Source organism: Trematomus bernacchii, unplaced genomic scaffold (assembly GCF_902827165.1).
Source record: "Trematomus bernacchii unplaced genomic scaffold, fTreBer1.1, whole genome shotgun sequence".
NCBI lineage: Eukaryota > Metazoa > Chordata > Actinopteri > Perciformes > Nototheniidae > Trematomus > Trematomus bernacchii.
In genome coordinates, this window is record NW_022987720.1 from 14,930,722 (window position 1) to 14,953,441 (window position 22,720).

The following is a 22,720-nucleotide window of genomic DNA, read 5'->3' on the forward strand; positions in this document are numbered from 1 at the left end:
ACAATACTGTATAATATTACAATAAAACATTAATAAGAATCAATGGATTGTGCAGTTATGTTGACATTTTCTTCATTAATTGAAGTTGATTCATATATGATGTAGGAGACATTAAAAGCACCACGACATCTGAGTTTCATCAACTAATATAATCACTGAATATATTTCTTTGTGTGTATGGGATTGATTAAGATATCATTTTCAAAGAATGTTAAGTCTAACACATTAGACCATCAAATAGAGCTGTTATTAAGCACTACAATCAACTAAATCATGAAGTGTTAATTACCGTAAGTATGCAATACATCATTTGCACACTTATATAACACATGAAGCTCAGCACAAGTTCAATCAGGAAGACTACCTACGTTACTCCATGTCTCTCTCTCACTTCCCCAAATGTCTCTAATAGGCTAATCATAGTTAACAATAATCATCTGCATTATTAATCATAGTTAATAGTTAACCAACCACATGTTGCCAAGACCAACAACCAATCATTGTGCTGCAATCAAACATTTCAGACGTCATCATGGATGCGACCCTCCTCCTGTGTCTAATGGCCAAAGTCTATTCATATTTATATCATATTGTGCTCATGTCAATACATATTTTATAATTAAAAATTAAGTCTATCCTGATTGAAATATGAACTCCCTTGAATGAATTTGGGGGCTGCCTTATGCCAACATGCCACCCTACACCATATGCTGTACACCTGATTTGATTATAAAGTAACAACGACATCCAGCAGGGTACTTCATGCATGAACATGTGTATGGTACACTCCATTGACTTACTGTAGCCCAGATGGATATGTTCTAATTAGGACAGACTAACAAAGAGTTGAAATACCAACCAAACCTCAGGAGACAACCACCCAATGCGACCGAAACGCTCCGACCTGGTCGCTCCAGTCGAGTGAATCTGCAAGCGGGGGTGTAATGTTTCGGCCTCATGCAGCAGTGGACTGAATTGCGGTCAAACCACCAGTGACAATCGTTTACATACCAACCAAATCAGCCGCCATATCAGGCGCACATATGTTGAAACTGGATAGCCGGCTGTTGTGACAACCAGCAGATGTATTGTATAGGAAAATGGCTGTGGGTAACCTGCAAGACGATGGATTGAGGTTGAAGGTGGGATTTGACTTTCATGAACTGACTCTGTGTGTTGGACCTTCTTTTTAAACTTCAACCATGCAGGGAAGGTTTAGTCGGCTTGTTTTCTACAAAACTTGCTTCACATTGAGACAAAAACCTATACTCAGAGCTCTCTAGTGCTGAACAGACTTCAGCTGACCATTTGGCAGCTCCAATGGAGCGGTTGAGGGTTTGGAGGTGTTTTCACACTCAAACTGATTAGCTGGTTCTGAAGTTCAGGTCCCTTCAGAGGTGTTTTTTTTCCATCCTTGCAAAATTGCTTCCATACACACACTACCCCACATTGGGGTTTTCTTGTTTCACTCCATCTCAACAGTCATTTTAACTTGCAAACATGGAAGAAAGTACAGGAGACTTTTTGTTTTTTTTCCACAGTTGATTTCTTTGAGAGCATCAATTACATTGAGGTGTTCAACTGAAACTGATTGTAGTTTTAAACATTGCCCTATGAATGCACATGTAAGTTACCTTTTAACCAAAAACAGCTGCACTCAGATAGGATATCTCTTTTCCCAAAGTTGTTCTTGCAAGTAACAAAGCTCTACACTTCCCTTACACATTGTGTAACAATGGAAGAACATTTACAAAAAGATAATTGGATGAAATGCTCTCACACCTGCTGCAGATTGCATCACATTTCAGACATGAATCCCAGAGTTTTGTTTTTATTGAATCCCAGTCCACTTTTCTGGAGTTCGAAAAAATGTTTCTGTCATACACACTTAAATGTTATATGAAAGAAGTAAACCACTTTTTTCAATGGCAAACGAAGATGGCTGATGGAAACGAAGCAGTGTTACTTACGGTGGCCCTGAAGTGCAAGTCAAAACAACATTTCAGAAAACACCACAGCATTTCAGAAAACGCTACAACATTTCATAAAACACTTCAACATTTCAACTTTTACGGAAAGGGTATTCCTTTAGGGAGAACACTTCTTGTTTGTGATTGGACAGAGCCAGCCAGAGAAGCACTGCTGTGATTGGTTGTTTTTGCTGCCAATCAAGAAATGACACTTCGTGATTGATCAGCACCCGACAGCGCAACATGTCCCAAAACATCAGCCGTTAGCTGTGTTAGCACACAGAGCTCACAGCTCCTCATATCTGTTCAGAAACTGGACAAAAGTTAAACATGAACAAACCACAGACTGTCTGTGTCTGTGTCATGGAGACTACAGTCGCTGCTTTATTTCTGTCTGTATGACATTGTTATGAGTTTGGACGGAGCAGCTACAGGTTAGTTTAACCTGATCGATCCGATCTCCATTCAGAAAACACGCATTTTAAAAAGTGTTTCGCCTGCTGCTTGTCTGCACACTTGTCAAAGCATTAATTCATGTTTTTCACTAACCGGTATCAGTATGTAGTTACTTCGGCATCATTTTGAAATGTGTATTACAATTAAATCACGGTAAAATATGTTCATTTGGTTGTAGTTGGTTTCTACCACAGTGTTTACATGGATATAAGCCCTGCCCCCTCTCCAGTGCGTCTTGTTTGAATGACAGGAGTAAACACAGCTGACAGCCGCGGTGAAACTCGAGCGATGCGAATATTCGGGGCTTATCTCCATGTAAATACTATGGTAGACTTCAACAAAATGAACATATTTTATCGTGATTTAATTGTAATACACATTTCAAAATGCTGCCGAAGTCAAAACATACTGATACCGGTTAGTAAAAACCATGAATTAATGCTTTGACAAGTGTGCAGACAAGACGGCAGGCGAAAAACCTTTTAAAATGCGTGTTTTCTGAATGGAGATCGGATCGATCAGGTTAAACTAACCTGTAGCTGCTCCGTCCACACTCACAACAATATCATACAGACATAAATAAAGCAGCGATTGTATTCTCCATGACAGACAGTCTGTGTTTTGTTCATGTTTAACTTTTGTCCAGTTTCTGAACAGATATGAGGAGCTGTGAGCTCTGTGTGCTAACAGCTAACGGCTGATGTTTTGGGACATGTTGCGCTGTCGGGTGCTGACCAATCACGAAGCGTCATTTCTTGACTGGCAGCAAAAACAACCAATCACAGCAGTGCTTCTCTGGCGGGCTCTGTCCAATCACAAACAAGAAGTGTTCTCCCTAATGGAATACCCTTTCCGTAAAAGTTGAAATGCTGAAGCGTTTTCTGAAATGCTGTGGTGTTTTTTGAAATATCGTTGTGTTTTATGAAATGCTGTAATGTTTTGGGAAATGTTGTTTTGACTTGCACTTCAGGGCCACCATAGTTACTCATTCATTTCCCCCACCTGTAACAGTCTGAGAAACGTTTATGTTTGGATGTGCATTTGTGTGCCTTTCTTATCAATTTATGATTTAGTAAATGTTAGTGTAATTAGACAATTGTAAAATGTAGAGTATTATCTGGATAGCGAAATGTAGAATGTTTCATATTTGGGATGTGGTCGGTGAGTCACATGACCACAGTCAGGTGAGAGGGCATTGCCATGGCAACGTGGGTAAGAGGCAACATGGCGGCAGAAGAGGGTGTACTCGTGCTGTTGAAGTAATCTACAAGGTTCAAGAGGCGCACACGGTAAATGTTTCTCTTTTGTTGATATGTGTGTGTTCATATTTAATAGTGTGCTTTACACTTTTTTGTACTGTTTGTGTAAAATTACATTATTTTGTGACCCACGTTTTGATTTTGCTAATGTGTTAGCTGTTTATCTATGGACTGAAACGACTTAATGTAAACTTTCAGTTGTTCATTTCTTATAGTTTACATGTTGTCTTCGGAGAAAGAGAGCGAGAGGGAGAGAATAAAACTTCAAAAGACATCAGTATGTTCGTGGCCTTATTTATTGGACCGGTGTAGCTACACCATTTTCTTTTGTCCAGAGATTCAAACCTGAAACATCCGGTTACAAGCACTCGATTAGAATAAATCAAATTCTTGAATGCATAATGCAGCAAAGCACTCACTTGATTAGTATTACTCTTCAGTAAGACCGGCACACCATGCATTAAAACAGTCCCTTTTGCATAATTAATGAGACACTTGGTTACAAGTACCAATTACGAGGGGTACAATGGCAGAGTCCAATTGAACACTTCAGCCATCTGCTCAGAGCTCAGCTGCCTAACCAATAGATGGCTTAACATAGCCGGAGCAGCCTGCCCACATGCAGACTCAAAGCAGCTGTGTCTTTGTCGATATCGAGTCATGAACAGGATGTTTCTGACTCACATGCAGACACAGGGGGGAAGAGGAAGAAGAAAAAGAAGAAGAAAGTGTTGCGACAAAGACGGGGAAAAAGGACATCAAAGAAAGAGCTAGATTCAGAACATGAAAAGTTACTTCAACTATGAAAAAGTTTAGCTCACTTTGTAAATGGTCTTTTTAGGTGATGCCAAAATCAAAAAGGAAAAAATAGAAAAAAGGATAACAGAAAAACAATTAACAGACCCAGAAATGTAAGTTCGGAAAATGGAAATGATGTGTGCAATTTTTTATTTCTCCAGATTTTCTTAACATGCGATCAATGTGTGATCAAACAAAAGAGAAGAACAAACAAACAAGAGCACCAACAGCCAAATCATGAGGACAAACACACAATGGGATAACAAACGTTAGAGCCACGGTGAGGCCAGAACAGATAAAACGGTGCTGATCACAGAACCCCTGATGAAGAGACGAGCCTACAAAAACAAGAAAAAAACAAAAGGTTGGAGCCATGATGTTTCACCATGGCAGAAGAAGAAAGGAGGCGAGAAAATTGGAAAAATAAAAGGCAGGGGCTGTTGGGATAGATCAGCGTGTGTCGTTGGGTTGGCTGTTGGAATGTGTTTGACAGTAAATCACTTCCTGTGAGGAAAGTGAGAGCATAAGGGGAGAGGAGGAGAGGAGACAGCTGGGAGTGGGGGGGTCGAGAAAATCAGAAACATATTTTCATCCATTGACTTAACAAATGTGGAAGGTATGCTGTAAAAGCAAGCAGAACAGAAGTCTATATATATACAGAAACGTGATGATGTTGCTATGACTCGGATGATGCAGTAGTTTAAATTGAGATAATCAGCAGTCATTAGTGTTCAGCAGCAATCCTCTTTGTAAGCACGTCCATCAAGCAGCTGTCCAAATCATAATACTGCTAATCCATCCAGAGCAGCATTGTGTTTCAATCAGCATTGAGACATGGAAATCTAACAACACAAGCCATACAATCTATGACTTTGTAACAAACTGGGACCGACTACAAGCTGAGCTCCAGGCTGGGGGCTACCGCAATAAACAGACCCGCAGACGATTACAACCATCCCCAGCAGAACTCTACTATTGTGCAGCAGGTATTTAGACCCAAAATCAGCTTATTGCATGGGTTACAGAGAAGGATGATTTTTTTATAAAGACAAACGCCTGCACAATAGACGGTGCTCCTAGACGAGGCTGTTGTTTTCTTTCTTTCTTTTTTTCTCTTGGTTGGCCGCCTTTCTCCGTTTAAACAGAAACAGAAGACTTTAATGGAAACTGGCTGCTTTCTCCTAAACAAAAGGAAAGTCTCAAGTCTGAATATATATCATTTGTGATGAAATGCTAACAGAAAATGTTCCCTCTGCATGTGTGCATTGCTTAGGATGATGGTGTTAGAAGTATGATATGTGTGTGTGTAAGATGGAGAGGACCATTAGGTGCTCTAATGCGCATCCTAAACCTATTGTCTCCGCCTGATCATTGTTCACTCTGATAGCCCTCAACAGCAGAACCCTGTGAGCCTTTGAAAACAGATTAATACAAATAATTTTCTCCTCCCTGTGACAGCAGCCTGGAAAGCATTACAACAGGCAGACCTAGGACGATCTCCAGGAGCAGGATTAGCAGCACTAACCAGACAAATTAGGGCCACTGCTCCTTCGCAACGCCAAGACAGAAACTCCCTGACATTCATAAACAAATCTCCCCAAGTTGTTAATCTAACTGCTATCCCACTTTCGAGGCCACCCATGGTTAGCGTGCCTTTATCTTGCTCCCCCACCACTTCCCTATTGGCTCAGCCTGCTGGAGTCAAGGTCCTGGTCACCTATTTGGAGTAATGGAAAAACAAATAGGTGTGCATAAGTGTACTGAACAAAAATGGGTGTGAAAATAAACTTCACCAACTGACATTACACGCGTTGACAGAACAGTGATTCATTTGTGGCCAAATTATACTCCCTGCAGCCTTATTTGCTTTATCAGTCAAAGTTTAAAAAAACTCTCCCAACCTACCCAGATGTGACATTGATAAATTCAAACCTCAGGGCCAGTCTCATTTACAACTGCAATAAAACATCTATGTGAGCAACTAGAGATTGTGTTACACTGCGTATCGAAGAACATAGCTAATGTCACATCTCCGAGTGAATTTGTGGCGCCGGAGAAGCAGGAGGTTTGTTTCACAGAGGTTGTGAAGCTTTGGATCACAATCACAGCACCTCTGACCTATCCATCATGGGGCAGGGCACTGAGGCGGCCAGGGCAGGACAGAGGCCTCGACCCAAATAACATCTGATAAAAGAGTAGAGGGAGACTCGTGATGAATCACCTTGATGAAAATCTTCTCCTCGACCTACAGGAGGTGAAGAGAGGAGGTGCTAGTGTAAATAAAACTTCACGTTAGACCCAGACGACTCAATTCCTCCAGCTCGTGCTAATAGAACTCAATTTCAGTGACTGTGAAATATATTCACATTGAACACTTTAAAGTTATAATTCAAAATTGTTTTGTACATTTTGTATGAGACAGTATCTAACTCATGTCTGATGCTAATAAAAACCTGATGTCAAAAAGATGCATGTGTGCACAATTACTGTAAATTGTATTTATGTTTTTTGCGATTGCTTAAGTGAACTCAAGATCACACACAAATTACTTGTAGATGTATTGCCCTTACTGAACGGCCTGTAATAGAGGAAGGTCTCGGCATCTCAATGACTCAGAAACTAAGATTTGGATCAACAAAGTATTACTGCAAAGAGCTTGAAAGTAAGACAAATAATCAGATCAGAGCAAACTATTGGTCATCAGTCCCCGTAGGGCGCTACCCCAGGAAAAGCCCCACAATCAGCACCCTGATTACAGACATATTACATTTCAGTAAATTACTCTAAATGTTTTCAAAATGCCACACAATTAAATGTATGTCCTCACATACCATTAAAATATTTTCTATTTGTTCCAGCTGAGGAAAAAGAGGACAACTGTCGAAAGATAAATGTTATATTTGACCAAATCTAATAGTGAGACACACTGTGGGCTCCATGCCTCGGGATGCAATCTTGTAGCATAATCCCATGAGGTCCAGATGAGCATTGGAAAAGACTGGTTGTTGTTTTCTTACAAAAACACAAGATATGTGTCACTTTTCCAGGCATTCACATTGACTACAAAAATGTGTCAGCAGCAAGTCACACAACAGGATGGTAACTTAATGCAAAGCATTTTTCCACATAGATGCAAATGGTAAAATTAACCAATCGGGGAGCTTTATTTCTAGTTTTAATAAAACTAATAACACAGCAATGTTTTTATACTTTTACCCCACTCGACACAAATGTAAATATTATACAGTCCTTAAAGAGATAAAATCCCAAAACGAAATGTAATACAATAAAGATAAGTGATGACGAAGATATGTCTACACGATTGTTATTATCCCACATAAAAAAACTAAAGGATTTCACTGAATATTAAACACAGCTGCAGTTGCCCTTTCGATAAACTGCGTCTTTCGTGCCTAAAAGATAAGAATCATTTGTCAATATAAGTCAAATGAGTGCTGGAATGTAAATAAAGGGTTCATTGTAAACACTTCTGAAAATGTGCTGGATGATGGTCTAGATTTGAAGGATGTGAACATACAGCGGAGAGAAAAGAAAACAGAATGGACGCTGAATGCAGCAGGTTTAACCTGCTCCAGACTAAGGTGTGCACTGAAGACTGACGGGCCGAACCAAACACGAATGGAAAATAAAGTAACACTGACGAGTTCTACAAGGTCGTGACAGAAGCTGATGCATGTGACGCATCTCCTGCCAGAGCAGAAGAATTATGTTGAGATAAAGCTGGCCTGCGGCTATAATCCGGCCCTGTGCCGGAAATTCAATCAAACAATGACTCCAAAGTCACTTCATATTCTTTAAACACATTCAGAAAGCAGTTGATTTTCAGAATAATCCATCATACTTGTGAGTCACCATCAACATCATAAGCACCTAATGAGTCTTGGGGTGACAAAGTCTCTCGAAAACAACTTCACTCCAATCAGACAGCCAGTCACGTACCATTTCTTCATTAGTCATCCCACTAGGATGCTAAGCATGCCTTCATACACATTTCACACATATTGTGTATACACACAGTTTTAGATAAGCAATAATAGTGTTGCAGCGATGACACATTTCTAAAACTCCTTTCTACAAGTTAACATAACCCTGGTTGCCTTGACAAAAACCCAATGGAATTCTTTCCATGGATTTTTGGTTTATTGCAGAAAACAGGCTCTAGGCCAAACAAAAGTAAATTATACTAACACAGCAAGATGACCTTTCCAAATAAACATCACTTTTATGCTTTTTGAAATGTAATTGCCAGTAGTACAAATCTAACGTTACAAGGCTATGAAGGAACTACATCACGGCTTTATGACTTAAACATCACCAACACTAAGCTTCCAATTTGTACTTCACTTATCTCTTTGAAAATGTCTTTCCTCTTAGCATGGTAAATCTAAATAATATACACGGTGTAAAGTTGGAGTTAGAATAGCTTGCTAAACATGATGAGGCTGGTGGAAGAGTGAGTTTGTCGAGATGTCTTTTCAAGTGTCTGTAGTGTCTATTTAATGACATAATTGAAGGTAATGAAAACAAAGTGATATAGATATATATTTAATATCTCTTTCACTTGTGTTTAGCACAGACCCTTTTTAGGCATCTAACCACAAATCCATTACAAAAACCCATTGACTTCACGATGGGGATAAGGCAATGGTGCTCTACAAAGTTTTCCTCTATCAAAAGTAGAAGAACCAATGTTGACTGAGGTGTATAGTGCTAGACTGAAGCATTTCATATCCTTTCATGTTGCTCAGCAGGAAATCTAGCTGTAATCTAGTGTTGAGAGCAATAAGGAGGGCATCTCTGCAGGATCTGGATGCAGTAGTCATGCTTGATTTTATACTTCGAGCCACATTCATGTGTTACAAGCCGTGGAATGCAGGGCAGCCTGCTGTTCCCACCATGAGGGGCATAACCTTTTCATCTGACAAGTAGGACTGAGTAAAACGCAAGGGCCAAGGTCTAACCCTTAAACACATCTTTTTTTAAATGTCTACATACCTTTGGTCCTTAGTGATGTGGTTTGTTTATTAAGATTGAACGTGTTAAATCCATGCTCATCATTGTTTGTAAACTTTTCACAATTAATTAACAAAAACCCACAAGCATATCTTTTTTAAAACAATTGCATATAGTGTGCGTGTGTGTGGTTTTTGAGAGAAAGTTTAATAAAGTTTAAGAAGAACATGAGATCTTGTGAAAGAAGAAATGATGACAAAGATGTTGAAGATGACATGAACGGTACAGTAGTTTTCTTTGTGTTTCTGGTGGTTGTATCACAGTGTGGTGAGAGGAACATATGGAAACTGAACAGTGTGAAAACACAAAAACATACGAACCCACACACACAATACCATAGAGGGGACGAGGATTGTTTGAGGATGTTGTGCTGACCATAAAATCAACAACATGTATTTTATAAATGGGCAACTTTACATGTCAGTATCTACAAGTGGGATTGACGTGCAATGTACTTAAAGCGGTTTCAACTTCCAGTTAACTGCAAAAAGCACGCTGATCTGCGATATGCTTCCCATCATGGATTAAAGAGGCGAAACAACCAACGGTAGCGACTAGCGAGCCCTGCTTTCTTTGGATCCACTTGTATACTTGATTCTTCAGTACTTGATTTCCTGCCTCAAGTAATATGAAAACCAAAACGTAGTTTTACAGTGAACATCTATATTGTCACCACAGACCATCTTTACGACCAAAAGTAAATGAGAATTGTAAGCCATGGATTAAACAGCGTGTTTACTTTAAGATACCACAAACATTTAACCATGCAGCCAAAGAGGGTTGTGTTAAATGTAAAGAATGTTATTTATAATACCTAGAATACTTTCAGTACTGGGACAAACTAACACTACATTCCAATGCTGCTTTTTTTATTAACATGGACATTAAGCTAAAGCCTAAATGTTTTAATACAATACCATGTATATTTAGCATTTTCAATTACATATTTAGGACTTTTTTACAAGATCACATTAACAGGAAAATCCTTTTTGGAGGGGGGGCAAGGAATAGCAGACTGAAAGGAGCAGATTTTTGCATGTTTTGTTTTTTTGTCTTGATTTAAATGGATATTTCAGATATATTTTACATAATGGCATTTAACTAAGTTTTTCTTATTTGAATTAAAATAGTTTTGACTGTGTACTGATCTATTAGTCATCTCACCATTGGTCACAGGCCACAGGCCAGCATCGTGTTGTGGTCTGGGCAGATGGAGGACATGTCCTCTCCACCACCTACAACTCCACAGGACTCAGAGCACAGCGCACACTCTTTGAACAACTCGGTACATTGTCTTTCTCTCGCTCTCTGTGTGCTTTCTAACTTTCTAATTTCCAGTTCCTCTCCTCAGTCTTGTTCTGTTTGGCTGCTCCGCCTGCAGCATAAATAAATACACTTCAGCGCTATCGGTTTTCCATACTGCACAGCTCCCCCAGTCAACAGAAACATGTCAAACCGCGCAAATAAATAGCTCCCCTGTAACCCAAATAGTGTAATTGCTCTGATCCTGTGCCCCTGCCTGCTCTCTTCCTGAACATAAGAACCAGCCCAGAAACTCCCTCTGCCCCCACCTGGGCCTGAGAACACGAGACTGTCTGCCTCAAACACCTCCACCTCTACCTCCACCCATTTCCCATTTCTCAAGCCAGACAGGGGGGTCCAGTTCACCCATACACCCCAACGACTTCATGTCAAACACTCAGTTCAAATGAATATTTTATGATCCCCACAGGGAATTAAAGGGTCACTCTAGCAGCGGATAATAGGACAGAGCCAACAATTATAGCAGAGCAATAAGAGGGATTAAACATTTCACAACCAGTCACTGAAACTGTGAAACAAATTACAGTAAATACAACTTGCACAAATTAAATGATGATGTAAAATATGATCGCAGCAAGCAACGCTACATGACAGCAGAAGCAGGATTTGAATTTAAAACACATTTTAATACATAGTATTAGAAGAGAGTAGAGAATATATGCAGAAGGCCAACTAATACAGAACATGAAATAATAAAAACAACCATAACGACACATTTAAAACAATAGCACCTTAAAACTTTACAGCTGTATATAGTTCTTGCACAAATGACATTTATGAGACTGGCAGCTGTAGTTCAATGTAAACAAATGTGAGTAAAGACACTTAGTGTGAAGTATGAAGCAGTTAAACGCACAGACTTTTAACCTCAACCTGTTTCTTTAACTCCGACCTGCGCCTGAACCCGAGACTCACACCTTCTCCCCCAAGTTGCTGCTTTTACCTCTGGGTGCAACTGTAAACAGAGGGATGTTTCCCCGAGCGGCGATATTCTATAGGTTCAGCGGAGATAAACTGTGAGGCACAGTAGTTGTACTCACCAGGATCAGACCGCCTAGATATGACCCCAGAGGTCACAGCAAAGCAGGTCTGCTCCCCAGGACTTCTGTGAGAAAGCAGGATAATTTACTTTGGTGTGTGTGTGAGGGATGCTCTCCAGTTCAACCTAAGGAAATGAAAAGTGTTTTCAAATGTTTTCACAACCTGGGGGAGTTTAAGGACCTTGCTAATCACAACCACACGTCCAAAACCCATTTTCACACAGCTAATGGACGGACGCCTGGACGCTGGATTACAGTATAACCTTTACTGTGTGAAACCGTACAAATGCAAAGCTGTGTCATTCAAAGATCTGGTTTTGATAAAGAAACTAACTTGAATTTCCTTGCTGGAGCCAGGTAATGTAATTTGAACTTCTGTACAGTATAAAGACCAGCAGCTGAATATGTTTCTCCATCATGACTGAAACATTAAGAAAACCCCCTGAATCCTATTTATACCAGCCTCTAATCCGGCATCCTATGAATATGTATGCTTTCCAGTGTTTAGGGTAGAGTCGGCACCCTTATCTCTTGGGGCATGTTCGAGATGTGTAATTGTTTCCATCCACGTACATGGTGTTTACGTTACAGAGCTTTGCCAGCAAAATAAATGTTTTCTAGACATGTAAACACAGCAGCTAATGGCAACAAGAATGGCTCAGCAGTGGTATCGTTACAATGGGTTGGTTTACAACAGCAAAATAATTTACTTACTCTTACTAGCGGCCAGTGGACGACCGATAACCTCTTGGTAACACACGTTTTCTAAGGTAACAGTCAGTGCTTCCATGTTCCTCTTTCCATCAGCATGATAATCCTGACTCTCCACAGGCATTCACACCAAAGAAACAAATATTACAGCAAAACAGACTGTTTTAAAGCCTGTATTCTTTCTCTTACTGTACATGACCTATTGTGCAATCTAACTAAGTACTTCCCTTCAATACTTTGAGTTCAATTAGTAGGTATTTTATAAAAAAAGAAGCTCACTATACACTACCTGCTGAACACTATAAGAACAGACCACAAGCATTGTTGAAAGAGAGTGAATATTGGACTTTTATCCATCATGTGACCAGAAAAGTAGTAACAATGTTGCTCTGTGTTTGCTGGATGTGTCAATAACAAGTTTGCAATGTCAAGGGGATGATATGTGAATGTTCACATCTTGATCTCAGACTTCAAGTGTCCAGGAATGTGTACTCGCAGGTTTAAGGAAACTATTTAAAAATACTCATTCCATTGAGTATTATAATTTAACATGGACTTTCAAGACCTCTCAGTGAGTTAAGAAATTAGACACAGTCAGATTAAATTGCATTTTTTCATGCAGTATGCAGTGTGCAAAACTGACCTGTTTTTTGGCAGGCAGTTGTCCTGCACTAGTATCTCTGCGCCTCCAACCAGCTCAGCTCCGCCCCCACCTTGCCCCCTTTAGTGGCACACCCTCCTCTAAAAGCTTTTTTAATTATGGCAGCCATTAAAGCAGGGCTGGCTCTGGGCTCTGACTGATGGCAGTGTATGCACCACTGCTCCTCTGGGCCAGCCACATGCCTAAATGCACTTATATGACCACACACAGACACACTCATGTACAGGACATACAAATGCACACATGTATTACCTGCACACAAGTGTATAAATGCACTTGTGGATGCAAAATGCTTCGACCAGACAACCAAACAGGCTCCACTGGCATTAAATCTGCCTAATCATCTTTTTGTTAAGTCTGCAAAAGTGATGGTGGCATCCCCTCATCTACTCAAGAGAGAGGGAAAAGACCACATGTAAAGAGCAAGAAAGAGGATGCAAAAGAAAGAGAAAAATGGCAGAAGTGAGCAGAGCTATAAAACACAGTTTCCGTGCGTCTCCCTAAAGAGAAAGTGTGTGTCTAGATTGTTCACATAAAGAAACCATGCTGAAAAATAAATGCAGAGCTAAAGATAGAAAGGCCAGCACAGCAGACTGGATGACTCATCCATGGAAAACAGATAAGTACACTTTGAATTATCGATCCTCCATCATAAAACAGAAATGAAAATGGTGACATCATGTGCTTGATGAGCTATAGTTCTGTTGTCTAAGCATAAAGGGGGAACCTAAATGATGCGTGTGTACTCAAAGCCAGTCAGCTGAATTCAAATGTGTGTGTTTAGGATGTGCACATGTAATTGCTCCAAGGACATGTCTACCTGTGTGAATGTGTCTGTGTTTATGTGACCCTCAGGCCGTCTGGTCTACACTAATTCAATTGTCACCATTCTAAGAGACGTATTTGACCCCAGGGCTTCACAGGGTCACGCTCGCTTCCTGTTTGGACCAATGGGAAGCCTCCATCAGTGATCCGACAGGCTGCTACAGCAACTCTCAGGTTACACTGCCTGGGACCGGGAGCCACAGAGCTCCCAGGGGTAGTTTTCAGAGGTGTCCATATGTGATGTGCAGAAGAAGGGTGGGGTTCTGGGAGGGTCACACGGCCACAGAGATGCAACCCCACCCACTTCAAAGGGTCCCTGTCCTTTCGTATCCCTGAGGGCACCCTGCTGTTTTCCTTCAATGGCACCCCCAAACGGCTGGCCTATCTCTCAATGGCGGATGTCATTGGGTCCCGCTCAAAGGCCTTGAAGTCGGACACCTTCCCAGCAGCCCCGCCTCATGACCTTCCCTGTGTGTCTGATGGTGAGAGCATCCCAGCTGATGGGGGCTCCACTTTGATCTACCCTAATAAAACCTGTAACCCGAGGACGCCACATCAGGACCACCACACTCCCTCCGATGTCACCATATATAGACCATATGGAGCAATCTGCTGTGGCTACACTATCTTTAAAAGCAAGCTCTTATATTATATATAGGGTGAGACATATTGCAGGCCTCTCAGCACAGAGCTCAAAAAGAAGAGAAGATTCAATGACCACAACAAAGCCTTGCTTGTTCTCTGTGTTATAATTATGCATGGGAGAGGGCCTGGTGACGGACGAGCCTTTAAAAAGGTGAGATGATAGATTTCCATTATGTGATGAATTTAAATGATAACCCGTAGATTTTGTGTGTGTGTTCTAAGTCTATATGTCCACTTTCCTAGATTATAAAATGCATTTATTATACATTAGTCAAAGAGAGTCAAAGTTAAGAGTACGTCCCTAATTTAAAAAAAGTTTAAAATGTGTTTCTCATAAAATCTTGTGTAGAATGAAAAACAACTTCAACAGAAATGTATTCCATCATTGCAAATTAGAGTCTTCATTTTATTTCACCAAAGTTTGTTTTAATGTTGTTTTACTGCATCCAGAAACAGCATTACAAGATAACTGAGAAAAATGTGTACCAGCCTTACAAGCTAATGCGCCATAGATCTAAAAACTGTTTATACTCTCCCACAGTATGAACTCAAGCTTTCCATGTGATGGATAAGGTAAGCCGGCTAAACTACCAAAAAGGCACCTTCACTGGAGCATGACCTCACGACACAGCTTCTATTTTTCTCTGTTGCTTAACCAATAGTGATGGAACTCACTCATGCTGATTAAGTACACAGTATTAATAGATTTCCTATGAAAAGCCTTCTGACAAAAATAGAAATACATTCAGGCTGAGCCTCTGCGGCCCTCCAGAATGATACATGGCTGCAGGAAATGTTTACGAGTGGACCAACTGCCTTGTTTAAGGTCAAAGGTTACATAAAATGTCAGATTGGTTTAAACTGTGTCAATCGGTTAAGAGATCCATCATGCCTCACAGTGGGAAATCCTAAACGGGCTCCCTGGGCTCCATGAGATATTTATTTTAAGTATTAGTGAGGTTAAACGACATCGGGAAGATGCCACAGCTGAAGTCTACTGGTGTTAAGTCTGAGTCACTCTCACCCCCCATGTTGTCAAAACCCAAACAAACAGCATAACTAACACATTTAGAGACGCCTGGACCCAAACATGAGCTGTGGACAGGTCAGCATCAGACTCACGACTGATCACAAGCACATGAGCAGATCATTACTTATTCTGGCCAAACTGTTAAAATGGTTAACGGATTATTATGGAGATCAAGTTTTATCCAATATAAATTGAAGTCTAGTGTACTGGGTGTTTCTCAATCGCGAGTACGCTTGCTTGGTAGCACATGTCTGCCGAGCATCTTGCTTCAGAAGCGAGTCAAGAATACTTCCTGGCATTCGGAAAACGAAGTGTGGAACACGCTAGCAAGTGTGCGTCATATGAGAGGCCCCGCCTTACATCTTCCGCCACAGATTTGGGGAAATTGGTCCGTGCGCAAAGCATTGTGGGGATTTTAAGACCGCGAAGTCCACTCATGTGCAGACTCGATATTTCTCCAAACGGAGTACGCCGGGCTCGGTAGATTTCCAAGTATGCTGGAGATTGGAACAGTACTTCGGCGGCACTCGATGACGTAGTATGCTTGAAATAGTGGCTCTGAAGCAGCTTTACTCGCGATTGAGAAACACCCTGTACTGTCTTCTTTCATTGAAACAACTTTCCTGCCATTTGATTTTCTTTCATTACATTTTAAAAGGAGTTTCCATTTGCAGTTAAAACAGTGTAATACAAAGCAAATGATTATTAAAAACAATAATTAACCACATTATAAAGTAGGCTACATGTAGGGCCTATATTCTATAATTCACATTTTTGAAAAAAAAACAAATTCAAATTACCTGTAAATTGAAACAAACTGCTAAATACCAATCCTTTTTTTCCTCATCTTCCAGTCTTTCTCCAAGTACCAAAACGAATCTATATGTTAGTATGGGAACAACCAGCTCTATCTCTCTGCATCTTTACAAAGTCAATAGTTTTTTTTATCAGTGCAAGACCCGCAGGCTCTGGGGTCAAACTGCACCAATTATTAGGCTTATTATCATAACAAATTCTCATACATAAAACAAATGGGACTGGCAACTCCTTAACCGTGACACAATACACAAATTGTTCAAACAAAAAGACTAATTGAGCTAATAGTCAATTAACAGAAAGTGTGTACTCACCGCTCACAGAAGAACACGGTGAATCACAGATTAGATGTCATTGTCCACCTCGTTGCTGCTGGTTCTCCCATCGACACACTTGTTCCTCGGGGCTTTCTTTAGCCGATATAAAGCACGAAAAGCTCAGTTCTTAAGATAATAACAGCTAGAATAAATCGAGCAGAGCTTCCTGATAGGGCCTGGATGACACAATTGCATCACGCATGTGGTTGGAGGTAATCCTATTCCGTTTTTCTTTCAATATTGCGCTTTGCCTGGTGAAGTCACTAACTCTGTTATTTTATGCCATTTTATGCAGTCAATTCCACAATTTTTTCTTTTTGAACAACATCAATCAGAGCGTATTCTGTACTTTATATATCCATGTTGGGAAAAGGTAGCTTAGCTAGCAAGCTACCCGATTCCTCTCTGATACAGGAACTTTCAGCAGCCAATGAAAAGAGGGGTCAACTGGGGTCAATGTTTACTTGAAATTAGTCTCCTACAGGTATTTATATGAATACATGTTTTAAGATTAACTTTAATCCAAGAATCTGATTTAAAAAATATAAGTTTAAGCATCAAAATATACAAAAAGTAAAAGTACTCATTCTGCACTCTGGCCCATTTAAGAATAATATAAAGCACAGGAGTATTATCAGCTAAATGTACTTCAAGTATCAAAAGTCGAAAGTACTCGTTATGCAGAAAAAAGGATATTTTCACAGCATTATATTAATATGGTTATTTTATTATCCCTGTTTTTCTACCTGTAAGAGCATTTTAGAATTGCAGTTTGTAAAAGCCGAGCAAATGTAGATACTTGAAATACTCTCTAGATTAGTTAGTGACAAGAGGTGAAAAAGTGAAAGCGGAAACGTCTTCATCCTCTGGGGGCCATGAATGTTTTTACAAAACAATTGCTCCGATTACTTTGTTATAAAGATATATAAGTGTTTGAGCGACAGAGTGGCCAACAGTCCTCCCCCGCAGCCACACCACAATCGTAGCTTATAAGATTTAAAGAACATTTCGATAAAAGCACAGTGTGTGACTAAATCTCCTTGTTAAGGTCTGGAAGTAATCTACTCCTCTTCAAAAAGGAAAAAAGAGGGAACATTTTAAAGCTGACAAGTCTCAAATGTGTGTCCCATCCCTCCTGCAGCTAAATCATCCCTTTGTGGTACATTTAAAGTTTACATTAGATCCCACGGCAAAGCTATGAGGGATGTAGGCCTACTCAATTTCTGAACATGTTTTTAGTGGGAACAAGAGAGAGAAAATATACATTGAGGCATTAAATGTTTGCTGTATTGGTGCTGTACTGAAAGCACCCATATTCAAAACTTAATGACTAAACAGTTGATAAGAAAATATTGGTGGTTATGGCAAAGAAAAAATTAAGAAAAAGTAATACTTCTTTTCTTTTTTGTCGACGGAGGAAATTAAACATAAAGAAGAGGGGGATCTGTACAGGATTAATGGATTCTGAGTGTGTGGACCTTCCCAGTTCCCAGAGCTGCAGATTTGATTCTCCTCCATTCATCCGGACCTCTTTTCATCCCTCAATCCACATTTAAACCTCTCCTCATCCCCCGGCCCTCTATACTTCTAGTGCCAGTGTCTGTCATCATTCCTACTATCCCTTCTGGCCATGTTCACTTATTGGGCTCAGTCCTCTTTTCAAGAAAGACATTGATTAGCAGAGGACACATTGATTGACTGCCATGTCACAGAGCAGCTCATGGAGATTCAATCAGTCCATTGTTAGCTTCAATTGCCTTCTATATTTATATCTCCGAGATCAAAGATTAAGACAGAGGAGGGGGTGGTGGAGGGAAAAAGCTGGGACATAGAAAGAGAAAGTAACTGCTTGTGTTAATCTGACATTTCTGTACAATAAAGTCCCCCTCTCCTGAAATAACTGTGGTTTACAGATGGTGCATTACATCGGATTGAGTCACACTGCAACAAGATAGATTTGTTCCAGACTTGAAGCTTGATACGATCTATAATGTCCTAAACCAGGAACACCAGCCAGAAATAGACAGATATCTTACCTTTCGCTAATGCGCTCCACACAATAGGGGGAAACAGTTACAGCAAACAAAACACTCTCAACACTTTGTTCAGGTTGACAGGCATCACTCTCCCATGTTTGAAGGATGGTTATTGATTTGCATGCAGGAGTCTGCACACAGCCAGAGTTGCTCATTAACTCCAATGTGTTACCTTTGATTATAGCATCCCCTAGTGGCTGCAAGAGCTCAGGATTCATCCTCACTCTTTTACTTACATGTGTAGTTCAGTTTAACAAGCACAGCTGAATCACATGACTTGTATGTATTTGTTTATTTAATGGGGAAGTGGCAACTTAATAAATATCAGTATAAAACACATGATGTATAAATGCAGACATTAGCAAAAGTGCTTATTTACATTTGTAGTCCCCAGGCAGGTAACACAAATAGAAACTTAATTAGCCATGTGAAATCAATTTGCAAATATAGATAACATATGTAGCATGATAACAAATGCAAACAAAAAAATATACAGATTTATAAAAAAAATCTGATTCATTACTCCCATGAAACGTGATCCTTTTAAAAATAATATATGTATTTCCTTTTTTATATAAAGCACAGAACACAAAATCTCCGACAGAACATGACAAATAAGATAAGTATGAAAGAATAAAACATAAAAATAAAGTTAGAGGGCATTATATTGATCCCCTAACCTCAAAACTCCCTACAAATGAGAGGAGTGTCATCATATAATTCATTACAATATAAAAAAAACAAACAAGAAACATATTTTATTACTGACCACGATTTATCAAATATTACTGGTATCGTTTCATCAGGTTTTAAGATAGTAGTTTGTGGCATTTCTGCATGCATTTAAAGCATTTACAAATCCACACCACATACACATTCCAGATATAGTGCCATGGCATTTACCCCTCTAAACCTTTTTTTATTGAATCTACGTTCTACAGAAGAAATATGCCCAGTTTCAGTGTCCAACTAAAACCTTAATCCGTACACTGTTTATTGTTTTCATTTAACATAGTTTCAATTGTATTTGAACAACATCTGCATAGTTGAGGACTTGATGAAAGTGTGTTGCTTAAAAGGTCAAACAATTAGTGATTTCACAGTGGGATAGTCCTGAGCCCTCTTGGACTGTAACGGAGACATAACATGATCCCTAAGAAAGTAGTTGAATGTGTTCTCTGTGTATAATTCAGAGTAACAAGGACACTTTCTATTAAAAGGGCATGCTGCTGTAAATTGTCCATGTACATTTGCAATGCTGTGAACACCACAACCTGATCTAAATACACTTCCTCTGTTTAGGGGCAGAACAATTGTCAATTCAATATATATTACTTTATGGAAGCCCTGAGATGCAAGTGGAAAAAAAAATACAATGATCATGATTTGTTCATGATTAAGAACAGCTATTCTTAGTGTTCACTGTTCAATCACTTTAATCAGGAAAGGCTGAAGTGCACCACTACCTCATGTAAAGACACTTAAGACATTCATGTTTCCTCCAGGTGAGTTTTATATTCGACATGCACTTCATACACAAGAACATATAGTGCTAGCAAGTTTTGCTAAATAAATGTTACCTTTTTTAAATACAGGGTTTGTTTTAAACCCTGTATTTAAATAACATTTAGAAATAGTATCACCAAATGGTTTTTTTCTCCCACTTGCCTTTCATGGCTTCTGTAGAAGCTGGACAAATAAAGGCAAAACTATCTGTAGGCTTAAATACCTATTGATGTAATGATATGTCTGTGAGCTGACCCTTTAATTGACCTCCATCGCCCATTTGTACCCCATCACTACTGAAGCTTGGCCTGGTGCAGAAGAGAGCAGAGACACTAGAGGGCAGCCAACACTCATGTATACATCCTGCAGCCCGGGTCCCTGACATCTCACCAGGATGTCTGTTGCCTGCAGCTCCTCATTCAAACGGAATTACACTGTGAAATAGGATTACGTGTCAAGCAATACAATGATTGAGCACAATTGTTGGGAGTTTGGCAGGAAAGCAGAATAAAAGAAAATATACAAACACACATTCCTATTTGTCACGCTGCTGTGAGACGTCTGTGGAACGACATTAAGATAAGTCGATCCTGTGTGTCAATTGATGGGTATCTTAGCATCCACACTGTTCTCTTTTTTCGTCAAGTGAGTACAAAATAGCAGCCGCTTGTCTGGTTGTTCCCAAGAGAGAAAACAGACTGAGGTATGGCCCTATAATTATGTGCAGGAGGGAAAGTGTGTGTATGAATGAACGTGCCCCGTTTTAAAGGCGTTTTATTATGGCTGCTGTTTCTTCAGATTGTGGGCCGGGGAGCGGATCTCCCTTTATAGGTCTGCTGTTTCCTCTCCCAGAGAGCTCCCTGATACCCTTGGCAACTGAAGAGACTGGCTCGCATTATACAGAGACACATTTAGCTTCTGAAATAATGTAATAAAAAGAAAAAAAAGAGAAGGAGAAAGAGAGAGAGAGAGAGATCAAGCAACCTCCTAAATTGATGAGCTCATTCCCATCTTTCATCAACATCTCCTGCATCATAATGAGCAGGGAATCTGTATGTGTGCTCACAGTCAGATGGGTGGAAGAGAGCAGTCATCTTAAGGACTTCCCTGCAGCCAAACTCTTTGATATCTCAGTCGCTCTGGATCGGCAGGGCCTCATTTTCTCCGGTGACCCCCTCAGCTCTGACCTTTGACCTCCAGGGGTCAGGTCCCTCAGTATTACGCCTGTCGAGCCAATTAACCCCAGAACTGAGATCAATTAACCCTTAAACAGTAGCAAAGGCAGATAACACCCACTGCATTATTAGCAGGTGCAGGAAAACCATCAGATCAAAGCATTTCAAATGGGCTGATCCAAGACAAATAGCACTGGTGGAAAACGTTTTGACCTGGTGACGGACAGATATATACGGACGGGGTCTTCTACTGGGAGATTGGAGAGAGATGCAGGGAAAGATGAGCAAAGACTCAGCGAGACGGAGCGAGCGAGAGAAGCCCATCTCTGAGTCTAATTAAGCAGAAATGGGGCCGTTGGGAGCCAGGGGAACTGCGAAGTGATACCTTGCATTTCACTCCATTAACCCACTCCTAATGAACTGTGCGTTATTGGGGAAAGTCTTTATCAATCACACCCCCCTGAGGTGTCGGTCACTGGTTCCTCGGTGCTCAGAGAGAATGTCAATACTCTTCTCTCTGACCTGTGGGGAGGACAAACAATCATGCTTCAAGTGACAGCAGGCATGAGGATCAGGCTTTGGGACAAATTCCTTTAGCTGCAGATTTCAACATTACCATATGACACACAAGTTATTTTTGTTGTGACAAGAACAGTGTGAAAACAGTCCCAGTCTTTCCCAATCAAGGATTTTTTTTCGAGCTCACCAACGTGGGTGGGTGAGCTCGGTGATGAGAAATGCCCCCAATGTCGTCAGTGGATGAGTGGGGCAGGCTGTTGTAGAAAAACTGATATTAAATATATTAGTTAGAGATTAGAAAATAGAGGCAGATGCACTGGGAAACAGATGGTAATTGTTGTGTGGCTACTGGTTATTCATTTTAATAGCTTTTTTTCCCCTTTGATTGCATGCTAAATGAATTGAGGGGATAGGACTAGAGAAAGTGGCTGGCAGAGGAAAGGAAGGAGTTGCTGGATAGGTGGAGAGAGATAGAGATAAGGGAGGGGGAAATAGAGAGAAAGGGGAGAGAGAGGGAGTGAGAGAGAGTAGAAACTGTTTAAACGTGTGTTAGCTCTTGCCAGTCTCAGCTGAGTTTCTGCAGGAGGCTGCAGCTCCTT

At 40.3% G+C, this 22,720-nt stretch overlaps 1 long non-coding RNA gene across 1 annotated transcript in view; it reads right to left on the minus strand.

Annotated features, from left to right (window-relative positions):
• Positions 1-17,151, minus strand: part of LOC117493328 — an 81,646-nt gene extending 64,495 nt beyond the window's left edge. Inside the window, exon 1 of the long non-coding RNA XR_004556960.1 lies at positions 16,883-17,151. This is a non-coding gene — a long non-coding RNA (uncharacterized LOC117493328). The remainder of the gene's footprint in view (positions 1-16,882) is intronic.
• Between the last annotated feature and the right edge of the window lie 5,569 nt (positions 17,152-22,720).